At 50.4% G+C, this 12,623-nt stretch overlaps 1 protein-coding gene and 1 long non-coding RNA gene across 2 annotated transcripts in view; both read left to right on the top strand.

Moving 5' to 3' along the window:
• LOC121023257 (uncharacterized) overlaps positions 1 to 376 on the top strand; it is an 808-nt gene extending 432 nt beyond the window's left edge. Inside the window, exon 2 of the long non-coding RNA XR_005787326.1 lies at positions 208 to 376. This is a non-coding gene — a long non-coding RNA (uncharacterized LOC121023257). The remainder of the gene's footprint in view (positions 1 to 207) is intronic.
• The window catches only part of KCNK1 (potassium two pore domain channel subfamily K member 1), a 55,473-nt gene that overhangs the window by 29,028 nt on the left and 13,822 nt on the right, over positions 1 to 12,623 (top strand). The window lies entirely within an intron of this gene.

Raw genomic sequence — 12,623 nt, 5'->3', positions numbered from 1 at the left:
ATTTTTTTTATTTTTGGGACAGAGAGAGACAGAGCATGAACGGGGGAGGGGCAGAGAGAGAGGGAGACACAGAATCGGAAACAGGCTCCAGGCTCTGAGCCATCAGCCCAGAGCCCGACGCGGGGCTCGAACTCACGGACCGCGAGATCGTGACCTGGCTGAAGTCGGACGCTTAACCGACTGCGCCACCCAGGCGCCCCTGATGAGGTGCTTTAAAGTGGGGAGATCCCGTGTGCCTTCACTTCCCCCGACACTACAGTGTGCCTGCCCTACACGGGGAGCTCACGACAGCTGTTTCCTTATGTCACATAGAGTGGGTCAGGAAGGGAAGATGTGTGTGCGCTTGATGATCGATTTCCCCCAAAAATAAAAAAAATTAAAAAGAAAGGAAGGAAGGAAGAAAGTTGACCCGCTTCTTAGCACACATGAGAATGCTTCCTTTCCCTTGGATGGGACGAAAGCCCTGTGGAATAAGTTCCGTCGTGCAGCAGCTTTGTGAACATTCCAGAAGCTGCCAGCCTCCCAGCCTCCTCTAAGTGGGGGTCGGTCTTATGGCCGTCCTTTCTGGCCGAGCTGCCCAATGGCACAGGTGCAGGGCTGTGGGGACCCAGCTGGTGCAGAGCGCGATGTGATGCACATTCCAGCACTGGCCACGGGCTGGGTGACTAAGTTGAGCCATGTGCTGTGGTGTTTTATGCCAGAAAGTCGTATTTTTAGAAAGGGAGGAATTCACGTGATTCCTCCAAGCAGCTTGTTCTTCCTATGTTTGGCTCTAAAGGGGAGAGTGTGTACCCACGGAAGTGGCAGATAGGTTTTTCCTGCTAGCCCAGGGTAATTGCCCACAAAACAAGTGATACCACTCCCTCTTCGGACGAGTAAACTGTAAGCCTAGTGACGATTAGTTGCCTCCGACCAAAAGTCTGCTCCCTGCAGTTTTGCACCCACGTGTGTCTTTACCCATGGCTTTTGGCCCTACAATTGGGCTCAGGTCCTGATGCACCAAAAGAAGAAAGGAATATACAGGATTTGAGTTTTTCATTCATGTGACCCTGAATCTGGACCAAATCAAAGAAAGGTCTACCACTGACCTCGTGTAGTGCTTGCCTCCCTCTCTCTGTATCATATAGTGCATTTTTCACCACTCAGCTGACCCCTAATCATTCACTGTTTTACATTTTTTAAAAAGTTTTTTTTTTTTAGTGTTTATTTTTGAGAGAGAGAGACAGAGCCCAAGCAGGGGAGGGGCAGAGAGAGAGGGAGACACAGAATCCAAAGCAGTCTCCAGGCTCTGAGCTGTCAGCACAGAGCCTGACATGGGGCTTAAACCCACCAACTGTGAGGTCGTGACTGGAGCCGAAGTCGGACGCTTAACCGCCTGAGCTTCCCAGTTGCCCCACTGTTCTGCATTTTTTAAGATGTTCTCTTTCTGTTTGCACATCTTTATTCTTCATAAGGTAAGAGGGGACATGTCTCTGGTCCTGTTTCTTCGAAGAACCTTCAGCTTCTAAAGCATCTAAAAGTGTTTGCTATATTGTAGATGTGTCATAGAGATCTGACCAGCACAACTGTATTCCTGCTTTTTGTGGTTAGATACGAGAGGATCTCTCGTATCTGCCAACTTTATGTTACCTGATGGAATCTCTCGTATAAGAGGTACCCTCCTTTTCACCAGCAGACTTCCTGTTCACTCCTCTGCCAAGAACATTTAAAGTCGGAGGAATCTAATGGCTGGAAAAGCGTTGAACATTGTGTATATTGAATACTTGATCCCCCCCCCCATTAATATCCTGGGGAAAGGAATCTGCTTTTTTTTTTTTTTCTTAACGTTTATTTATTTTTGAGACAGAGAGAGACAGAGCATGAACGGGGGAGGGTCAGAGAGAGGGAGACACAGAATCTGAAACAGGCTCCAGGCTCCAAGCTGTCAGCACAGAGCCCAACGTGGGGTTCGAACTCATGGACCGCGAGATCATGACCTGAGCCGAAGTCGGATGCTTAACTGACTGAGCCACCCAGGCGCCCCGGAATCTGCTTTTTAAGGTGTCCAGTTTTTTAAAAACCACAGGCTATCAGTCATCCCGTGAATTAGACATTGTGGCTTGTTCATGTTTGCTTGGTTGCAGTTTGTTTTCATTTTGTACTCCTGAATTTTATCCTGAAAACTCCTTTCTGCAAAGCAGTCCTGAATGCTGATTCCTTGTTACATGTGTGGCCCAGGTTGGAAGTCACCTGATAGAGATCCTCAGGGGGGCCCTTCCCGCCTCATTCTTGCTTTATGCGGTTGCTAACATGGAGCGTTGGGGGTGAACGGAAAAGAGACTGATGACAAATTAGCACAACACCCCGAGAGTGTGGGAAGCAGCAGTGAGAGGAAGCCGTATGATACTGGTTTGAGGCTTTAAACATTTCGGTAACATTTAAATAAATTGGAAAATAGTCCTCTGATAAAATCTGACTTTTTTGCACCAGGGGTAGATTTGAAAAGTCGTGGAAACACTTATAAGACTTAACAGTTGCACAGCATTGGTGTCGCTATGGGCTTAACTCAGACTGATTTATTGCAAGCTGGCCAGGTGAGGAATAAAGGAGTAATTCACATTCTCACTGCTGAACTCTTAGGGACTTTGGGGAAGCCCAGCCTTGCTTTTGACCTGGTGATTAGCTTGAATTCAGCAGACTCATTACATTGCTAATTTCATCTCCATTGAAGGATAAAACAGACATGGAAGTAATTAATTATAATTAGACGTTAATGGTAAAATGAATTAGCCTCGAAAGTTATTTTGTGATCATGTGAACTCATTTCCCCATGATGGAAGTTTGGTTACATTTTACACATGTATTTTAATTTTTTTTTTAATGTTTGTTTGAGAGAGAGAGAGAGAGAGAGAGAGACAGAGTGTGAGCAGGGGAGGGGCAGAGAGAGAGGCAGACACAAGAATCCATAGCAGGCTCCAGGCTCCCAGCTGTCAGCACAGAGCGGGATGTGGGGCTCAAATGTGCGAACTGCGAGATCATGACCTGAGCAGAAGTCAGACACTTAACTGGCTGAGCCCCCCAGGCGCCCCATATGTATTTGTAATCTGTTGGGCAGGTACCCCTGTAAATTGCTCCAAAAGAGATGCTTTTCTGGAATAACGTTGAGAGTAAAGGTCAGGTCTGCCTCCAGTCTGCCTGTAACAGCCTGTAGGACTGCTTTCCTCCTGGGCGACGATGCTCAGAGCCTCGTGTAGCAGTGGGGCTCACCACTTGAGAGGCTTTGCTGGGTTCCAGAGTTAGAGGGAGAAAGAAGATAGAGCCCGAGGGATGAAGCATATCTTAAAGAACCCTGTAAACGGATCGTTATAATAGAATACCAATTAAGATTGCTTTCAGCCACGGTAAACAAAAATTGCAGTTTGTAATGGTTTAAATTGATGGGGTGGGGGGTGCGGTTTTTCTCCCATGATAAAGGTCTGGCTGTGAGCAGTTGCTGGTGTAGGGCTGGCTGCTCCAGGTGGCTGGTCCCTTCATCCCAGGCTGTTTCCGTCCTCATGCAAGGCCCTCAGAGTCACAAGACGGGCCCTGAGCTCCAGACACGCTGCTGGTGGTCGAAGAAGGAGGAAACAAAGGTTTCCCTCCAGCAGATTCCCACTCAGATCTCATTAGTCAGAGCCATGTCGTGGAGTCACTCCTGGCTTCTGGGGTGGCAGGGAAAGGAAATGCACAGCTTCGCCGGACCTCTGGGTCCCGGGTGCCTTGTGGCTGTCACAACATGTGTCCGCTGCTGTGGGAGCCTACGTGGGGACTAGTGCCCGAGGGGCTCGGGGGCAGGTCAGAAACAGGTAAGGGAGCAGCAGCGTGTGCAAAATCACGTAAGTGTAAAGGGCACGGGGTGAGAACGTCTCTGGGTTCGCTTCGATCCAGCCGTGACCAAGCAGTGAGGCTGGACACACGGGCACCGAGTGCTCACGGGAGGGACCTGAATTTTAGCCCTTTTTGTGGTGAGAAATGGCAGTGTGGGGGGATGGGCAGGGTAGGAGAAAAGCCAACAGGGGCTGTTCCTACGGGGGGACGGATGATAAAGGCCTCATCTAAGATCTCATGGTGGTGATAGAGAAAAAGGAGTAAATGAGAGACAGTCTTCCAAAGTCAATGGCCCTTGGTGTCCACTTGGATGTTAAGAGCGAGGGCTTACTCTCAGGCAGCTGGTGGGTGGACAGTGGAGGTGATCTCCGGCCTGGAGAAGGAAGGGCGGGGGGCGGGGGGGGGGGGGTGCCCAACCCCCCCCGTCCATGGGGTTAGGGGCGCCGGTGGGGCGGGGCCAGCTGGGTGGGAATGGGGGGACTGGGTTCGACGACGCGAGGCGGGGGCCTGGAGTGGCGGGGGGGTGGTGCACGTAAGTACTAGTTGAACTTAAATGGCTGGATGGGAATTCGGGGGTGAGGGAAGGGCCCACCCACCGTGCGCTGACTGGAATTCTTGTCTGTGTGAATTCAGTCTTGCTCTTACTTCCCTCGTGTGCCATTTTTTCTGACGAGCTCCTATTTTTGGTACCGGAATTTTCCCAGAGTGACTTCCCTTTAAACTCCGAGCTTCCTCCCTTACTGTGCGTCTCCTTCCTTATCTTATCCTCGGTACCTGTTGTGACCCGTTTACAGAAGGCAGAAGACGCATGAATGGAGACCTGGATCAATGGGTGTGGGTCTTAGAGCAGGTGGGCAGGGGTAGCTAAAATTGGCTCCCCCCTGCACCCCTGTTGCCTGGGTGTGATGTGGCTGAGTCCATATACGGACACCGCAACTATAGCCTCCTCTCCAGACAGGGTGTGGTTTAAGTTCACCTGGCCCCCCACCCCCACCCCCACCAGTCACGCTCAGGGTAGAATATTTAGAACGTGGAGGGATGTGCACCCTACTGGCGAAGCAGCTCTTCCAGGCGCTTAGGTGCGCAGCCGTGAACACGACAGACGAGACCCCGGTCTCCGTTTTGGTTAGGGAGGCGGTCGGCACGTGATGGGGTTGGTGCCACAGGAAACTGCCAGCCGGGTAGGGGGCGTCAATGTCTGGAAGGGGATGGAGCTACTTTAGAGAGGGTGACCTGAAAGCCTTCTCTTGCGGTAGTGATACTGAGGCTGAGGCCAGCAGGAGGGGGAGGTACTGGTCCTGGAAGACTGGGGGAACAGCACGTGCAAAGGCTCTGAGGTCGGAGCTTGAACTTGCTGAAGAGTCGATCCAGGGCCGGGGTGTCCACAGGGTCATATGTGAGGGGGATGGTAGGAGGAAATTTGGTTACAGATAGGAGCCAAATCCTGTAGAGCCTTTATCAAACAGCAAGGAATGTCGGATTTCATTCTCTTTCTGGTACTTGCTGTGAAAAGGCGTTGGAGCACTTTAATCTAACGAGGTGATGTGGTATAATTTGCACTATTAAAAGACACAGTGTTGTACTGGGTTGATGGTGCCCACCCCCCCCCCCCAAATTTATGGTCATATCCTAACCCCTGTTACTGGTAACCATAACCTTCTTTGGAAAAGGGTCCTTGGAGATGTAATGAAGAATCTGGAGATGAGATCATCTGTATTATTTGGATGGGCCCTGGATACAGTGACAACACATGTCCTGAAATGAGACAGAAAATGAGAAGGTGCAGAGGGGAGGCCGTGTGGAGCGGGAGGCGGAGACTGGAGTGATGTGGCCACAAGCCAAGGAAGCCACCTTCCTTGAAGCCTGGAGCCACCAGAAGCTGGAAGAGGCAAGGAAGGACTCTCTCCCCTAGAGCCTGTGGAGGGTGTAGGGCCCCGCCCCCACCTTGGTTTCAGACTTCTGGCCCGCAGAACAGTGACACAACACATTTCTGCTGTTTTAAGCCGCCCCGTGGGTGGTAATTTGTGACGGCAGCCACGGGAAACTGACACAAGTGTCTCCTGTGCGTGAGAGGGTGGAGGACGGGCTCCTGGGGGGGCGGTTGTGAAAGTCACACAGGAAAGAAATCACGTGGCTTGGGTCAACAGGTGTGGGAATGATAAAGAGTGCTCTGATTTAGAACCTCTTCTGGAAGTAGAACCAATAGGATGTGCTGGGGACAGGGAGAGAAGAATTTTTAAAAATCTAGCTGGTACTTGGCCTGAAGAACTAAACAGATACTAGTGCTGTTGCTTGAAATGAGAACCACCAGGGGGAATGTGGGCCTAGGTTCCATGGTGACAGGTGATGGCGGGATGGGGGTGGGGGGGGAGGGGGGAGGCCCTCAGCATGACGTAATCAAGAAATCTTTTGTGGACATGGTAATTTTGAGGTGCCTATGCCATGTTCCAGATGGGATTTTGTCTTTGTTTTTAATATTTATTTTTCAGAGAGAGAAACAGAGCATGAGCAGGGGAGGGGCAGAGAGAGAGGGGGAGACAGAGAATCCGAAGCGGGCTCCAGGCTCTGAGCTGTCAGCACAGAGCCCGATGCGGGGCTCGAACTCACAAACCGTGAGATCATGACCTGAGCCGATGTTGGACCCTTAGCCGACTGAGCCACCCAGGCGCCCCAAGAGGGCCCAGATGGGATTTTGAATTGGATGTTTGGCCTGAATTTGGAGCTCAGGAAACAGGTGAAGGCAAGTACATTTGGGAGTCATCAAATATAGGTCACTGGTTCTCAGCCCTAACTGGTGACTCTTGGGGAGCTTTGGGAAAAAAAAAAAAAAAAGATACCTGATACCCACAGTCCATCCTAGAGCAGTTGAAAGGAAATTTCTATGGTATTTAAGACATCTCCCGGTGAAGTCAATGCCCTGCCAGGGTTGAAGGGCCACAGGTGTAAATGGTGTTGAAAGCCATAGGTCTGGATGCGATTGCCCAGGGCGGAGCTGCCTAAAATGGAAGATGCTGCTAATAGGCCACAGGTCGGCTAGCCTCTGATCCCGTTGAGCTCTCCGGGGGGGCCAGAGGTTTAGGGTTAGCACCGTGTTTCTCTTTTTGTGGGCCCTGAGGCAGAAGACACAGGAAAGGGAGTGAGTGTAGATAGAGGGGATTTTGAGGGCCCTGAGGTGGCAAGCCCACCGAGGAGAAGGGACCAGGGGAGGGAACTGGAAAGAGTCTGGACACACTGGGAGACAGCCAGGGAGAGTCTGTGTGTCTCAGACCGAGGGAGAAAATGTCTCAAGGTGGAGGAGGAGCGGGTTTGGTCAAATGGTGCTTAGAAACTGCAGAACATGAGGGTAGAATTAATTTTAGGATTTTTCTTCCTTTTTTTTTTTTTTTACGTTCATTTACTGTGAGAGAGAGAGAGAGCGAGCAGGGGAAGGTCAGGGAGAGAGCGAAGGAATCCCAAGCAGGCCCCACGCTGTCAGCGCAGAGCCCGACGCGGGGCTCGAACCCGTGAACCGTGAGATCGTGACCTGAGCCGAAACCAAGAGGCAGACAGTTAACCGACTGAGCCACCCAGATGCCCCGATTTTAGGATTTTTCAAACCACCGGTGCCCTTGAGAAGGCAGACCTGACTCACCGGAGCGGCTTGGATAAAAACTCCGATCGAGCCAGTTGAAGGGAAGTGCGTTTTGAGCCTACAGATCTCCCCGCCAAACCTGGGGCAGCCAGTGAGGCCTCGCTCTCTCTGCTTTCTCCACCCAAACTCCATCCCAGCCGTGAGCTAGAGACGTTTATTCCGAACGACTTTGTTGAACCAAATGTTTAATCTTGTGGAATGTGGTACCCGAGTCCCCTTATTAACCTGTCGGTGTTATAAACGAGATGTCATCTGCGCCTCTGTTCCTTTCATTTAAGTCTTTCTCGTTGAAATAGGACTTTGCTGCAGATGAAATCCTCTCGGTACTTCCCAGGGGTACGTGTGATTGTTTGGCTTCTGCGGGTCCTTTCTCCCGAGCCAGGATGTTCTAGCTTCATGAATCAGAGCCTCTGCAATCGCTCGTGGAAACAAACGGTCTTGTCAGACCCGTCGCCTGGTGCACAGTTGGGGCTCAGCCAACATTAGTTGAAGTTGAGGGCTCAAGTGAGCCCGCGGCAGACCACACTGCCCAGCGGAGAGCAGGGTGAGCGCCGTGAGATCCCTTGAGAGGAGGGTGTCCGTGCCGTGGCGGATGGGGGAGTGTCTGCCCTTCACGGGACCCACCGCCTTCCCTACCCTGCTGCCCCTCAGTGATCCCATAAACACCAGTGCCAGGTGCTGATGGAGAGGGCGGCTTTGCCTTTTCGGTGCTGGCCGCCAGCTCTCCTTTCCTCCGGTGCTGTGCCCTCCATCCTCGTGTGCCATGCTAGTTTCACGGGATGATAGACGTCCGGCTCAGCCTGTGTGTTGTGTTTGATCGCTCCCTGGGCGGCGCCCCTCCAGCCTGGCAGGTGGACCTGGGCTCCTCCAAGAATCCTGTCCTACATGCAGGAGCAGACAGCTGCCTTGCTTTAAACCCCAGAGTGTGGGGCTCCCAGATGGCTCAGGTCGAATGTCCGACTTAGGCTCAGGTCAGGATCTCGTGGTTCATGGGTTCAAGCCTCACGTCGGGCTCTGTGCCGACAGCTCAGAGCCTGGAGCCTGCTTCTGATTCTGTGTCTCCCTCTCTCTCTGCCCCTCCTCCTCCTTTCTCTCTCTCTCTCTCTTGCTCTCAAAAATAAATAAACATTAAAAAGTTATTTAAAAAGAATTTTTTTTAAACCCACAATTTACTCCCCTCTATCTGGTCAGCCCCTGGACTTGTAGGTCGCTGTTGGCCCAGGAGTTTGTGCCCTCAAAGAACAACATGAGGTTTCAACTCCTCCATCCAAAGACATTATGGAATCATTGTAGGTTTAGAGGGCATTAAATTAAGAAATCACATTTGGCTGGATTGTAGTGTGTGTTATGTGCCACATTTCTGGGTTCTAATTCTTCTGTTATACTTGGAGTGCTGTCTGTAAGAAGCGGGATTCCAAGGCATGAAGAAAGTCTAGAACTCTCTCAGAGGTTGTCTAGATGAAAAGCTGTCCTTACATCCGCATTTCAAAGCCTCCACTTTTCTACTTTTTATGATAGGTTATTACAAAATTCGTACAAAATTAGAGAATTGTGTAACGAGGACTCCATGTGCCCACAGGCCAGCTGTCCACCCACTCAATTCCACCATCCGTGCCTCATCCGTCCCACGTGCCTCCCCCACCTTCTTTTCATTTTTTCCTGGCGTATTAGTAAATTTTGGCAAGGCGGTGCTGTGGTGACGGGGCCCCCCCCAATCTCCTGGCTTACGGTAACAAAGGTCCGTGTCCTGGGTGTGTGCAAGTGACCCTGCTCCCCACCTTTATACTCTGGGGCTAAGGCAGGAAACTGAGTCTGTGAAGAGAAAACGGCTATTTTGAGTCGCCGCCCGGGCAGCGATGACCCTGCTCACACCCAGGGTCTGGACATTTAAATAAGGCCCTGAGCTGCGGATTCCTGCCCCGTGTTCCCATGTTGCTTTTCCTGGGGCAGCTTTGAAAATAACCACTTAGAGTCGAGCCCATAAAAAGTTAGGGACCTCCTCCCCAACCATCTGGTAAGTAACAGGTGCTTGCTGGCCTGCTGTCTACCCCAGCCTCCCCCAAGACCTAGGATGAAGGAACGCCCTTCCTCTGGCTTAGCCCCCTGCCCCCCTACCACGCCCCCCCTTCCCGTATCTGGGATCTGTTAAGTCCTAAATCTTGTGACTTCCTTCCTTTCTGGTTAGTGGGTTGAAACTGCACAGGGTTGAATGACCCTGTGTTTTTTTTCTCTTCCCCCAAGTAAGAGCTCGGATGCTGAGGGAGCTGCCTCATATGGGTGGCTTGTGCGTCCTCAGTCAGCAAATCATAATCTGCATATTCTGAATTTAACACACCAGCTACAGCTACGGGCCTCCCAGCACAAAGGCCCCACTCACGGTTGCTCCTGAAGGGGAGTCTGCACTGACTGGGCCATAACCCAGCACCCAGAGCAGCAAGATTCCCTAGAAGGAAAGGCCTGTCCATTGTCAGATACTCAGAAGGAAAAAATGTTGTATTTTAATACCTGGAGGACGCGATAGCTCTCTTTTCAAGGAATCTGCACTCCAGAGGCCGGGAGTTAACCTGCCAAGTTGCTAATTAGGACTGCTGGAGGGAAAGTTAGTTATCATTTGAAAGACTCTAACTAGGAATCTACTTTCCTAAGTCTATCTCAGCAGGTACCTCAATAGCTAGACCAGAGAGTCTATTAATTAGCATAAGGAATACTTAGAGGTACTTTTCACAAGTTAAGAGTGGTGGTGGTGAACTTAACGGGGATTAACTAGAGAAGTCGTTCATCTCCCCTGGCCTGAAGCGGGCATAAAATCTTCATGCACCCGGCAAATGGGTGTCCCTGACAGTGGTAGTCAAGGCCTAGGACTCTGTCCTGTTCTGTGCTCTGCCACGTAAGGAAGGAGCTGAGGATTTTGTCACCTGATTTGACTAGAAAGTAGTTGAATCCGGCTTCAAGAAGAGCGTTCCATCTGACCTTTCAATGAACTACTCGTTCAAGTACCTAATGTAGAGAGTTTGAATTGCCCTCAGCCTACAACGAGTTGTATGACTGTTTTGTGCCTCTTTTTTGTTGTAATACACCACACTTAGTAGAGGAGTTTTGTGGGCGGGGACCTGGAGTTTTCACCTACCTTTGATCGTTGGAATCTGCTGGTATCTCCTCTTGGAAATGTGACTGGTTAATGGCCACCATATTGGGTCAGTTTACAATGGAGGGAATGAGAACCTGAAAGGGAGTCTTTGGGTTTTTCTGTTGGGCGGGGAGAGGCGGGTCATTAGTAGCCTCCCAAACTACGGAGCGGCCACAAAGTTCCTATATCAAATTGTTCCCTAAGTGCTGTTGTTAGGTCTTCAATCATTATGAGGGACTGCTTCAACCATTGCTGTGAAAGATGTCTGGAAGGATGTGAGGAGAATTAAAATGTGTACAGAGCACAGAGGTGAGAAAAGAGAACTTCTAACTACTGTGCCTAGGAACAGCACAGCCACCTGGAAGAGTGTAGGTATTGTCGAGATAATTCCATTAGCTATCTCTTTCAACATCAGAAGAGTTTAACTTCCCTGGACTTCATATGCACCCGCATCTGTGCTTGTTGCTCTATGTGGGTTCTTTTATGAGGGGAGGAAGTATTATTCATATTTGACAGATGAGGAAATTAAGGCATCAAGTTTCTCAGGGTCACACAGCTCATAAGAAGCAGAGCCTGGATTTCATTTAGGAAATCCGATTCCTCTTCCCCTAAGCACCACTTAGTTGACAAGTGTGGTATTGCAAAGGACTTTTTTTGTTTGCACCTTCCACCCTGTGTTCTCAAAGTTCAAGAGCCTTCAAGTCTTTACAGTCTGATGAAAAAGAAAAAGAACAACGTTTACTTTATTCCAGGAGGCTCTCCCTCCAAAAGGTGTAGAGATTTTCCCATCAAGGCCATTTTCCCATGGACACCTGTTTCCCTCCCAGACTCCCTAGAACCCTTGGGACATTACTGTTTTGAGTCCCTGTAAAGGGAAGAGTGGAAATGTGGTTTGATTCAGCAGGTGTCTAGGGCTACCCCCCCCCCCCCTCCCCCTTCACACCACATGAGAGTTTAGGACATACTTTGGCTTCTTCTAGTCTGGAGTTAAGCTTTGGGCCGGGCTAGGATCTCCATCCGTAATGTGATGGGTGGGAAGCGGGATTTCAGCACCAAGTAAATGGCGTGTCTTCTCCTTGTCACCCCGCACTTTTTCTATTACCTTTTGAGCCAGTCTTTCACAGGGCAAGGTGCCCAACTCTTTCGGGGGGAAAGAAATCCTGAGTTTCCTGCACAGCATACTGGGTTGGGGCGGGCGGAGGGAAGCCAACAGCATGAATTGTGAAAGCTTGTTGTGAAAGTATATCACTGGGAAGCCTTTCCAGTGTAATCACTTTTAAACCTCGTGGTAGTCATGGCTGCAGGATAATCATGTCCAACCCGAAGGCAAACCCGAGGGAAGTGGCAGGGGTGGGGGGGACAGTGCTTCAGTTTCTACATCAGGAAGCCTTGTCTAATATATTGGGGCTTTAGGAAAAACGAGACCCGCTGTTCCTTGGCCTTCTTCAGCTTCACTGTGTTGTCCTGCTGACAGAAATTCCTAAGAAATGGTCAGGAACGAGTGAGAGGGGACAATAAAAATAAATAATAAAAAACACCAACAAGAGTATATATAATGTGTGATTCTTCAGCTGTGCCATTTTCAAGAACGATCAGACTTTGAGTCAGTGTTAACTCTTCCTACCAATGTCCCAGCGGTGGAAGGGTGGGGCCGTGGGTGACAGGCAGGTGGGAGCCTGGGCGCGTGCAGGTGTGCTGACCCCCGGTACAAGGGCTGGGTGGGGGGGAGCATGATAAGCAGCAGCTGGCATGGGGACGCCAGGGCACGACCATGGCAATGCCCCCTCTGGGCAGGTGCTAATGTCTGCGAGCGATTATGTGGCTTGCATTCGCAGTGAGAATCGGATAAGCCCTCTTTTGCTCTTCTCATGGAATTGGGACCGGACAGATCAGAGATGACCTGGAGATTTCATTTAGGTTAGACCAAAGGCTGAAAGAAATCTTGGGAGTAACCCCAAGACAAAGGCAACAAATTAGAATTAGAAAACAGAAGTCTGAGGTCAATGGAGGATCCAGGAT

Source organism: Herpailurus yagouaroundi, unplaced genomic scaffold, assembly GCF_014898765.1.
Source record: "Herpailurus yagouaroundi ecotype Mexico unplaced genomic scaffold, PumYag 530, whole genome shotgun sequence".
Lineage (NCBI taxonomy): Eukaryota > Metazoa > Chordata > Mammalia > Carnivora > Felidae > Herpailurus > Herpailurus yagouaroundi.
This window is presented reverse-complemented; position numbering and strand designations above follow the sequence as displayed.